The following is a 483-nucleotide window of genomic DNA, read 5'->3' on the forward strand; positions in this document are numbered from 1 at the left end:
TCTACCTCCTCTGTTCTCCCAGTGGTCTGCACCTCCTCCTGCCTCCCTCTGCTCCTCCATCTCTGGACCAGACATCAGGACAGGCTGTGGACCCGGGGCAGCTCACAGTTATCTTCATTAACAATTCATCTACAATTATGCCATTGATTGTTCAGCCTATGAAACATCAGACACAGCGCTGTAGAGCCCATGGCAACCTCATTAATAAAAGCCTTATTTTCTCTACAGCGGTCTTGTATTCCTTCCTTCATGCTCGGGTCCTCTACCAGAGGCCCGGGAGCTTGAGGGTCCTGCGCAGTATCTTAACTGTTCCTAGGACTGCACTCTTCTGGACAGAGATCTCAGATGTTGTTCCTGGGATCTGTTGGAGCCACTCTTCCAGTTTGGGGGTCACACCCCCAATGTTCCTATTATCACGGGGACCACTTGTGACTTCACTTTCAACATCTTTTCTAGCTCTTCTTTCAGCCCTTGGTATTTCTC

Source organism: Monopterus albus, unplaced genomic scaffold (assembly GCF_001952655.1).
Source record: "Monopterus albus unplaced genomic scaffold, M_albus_1.0 scaffold65.1, whole genome shotgun sequence".
NCBI classification, from domain to species: Eukaryota; Metazoa; Chordata; class Actinopteri; order Synbranchiformes; family Synbranchidae; genus Monopterus; species Monopterus albus.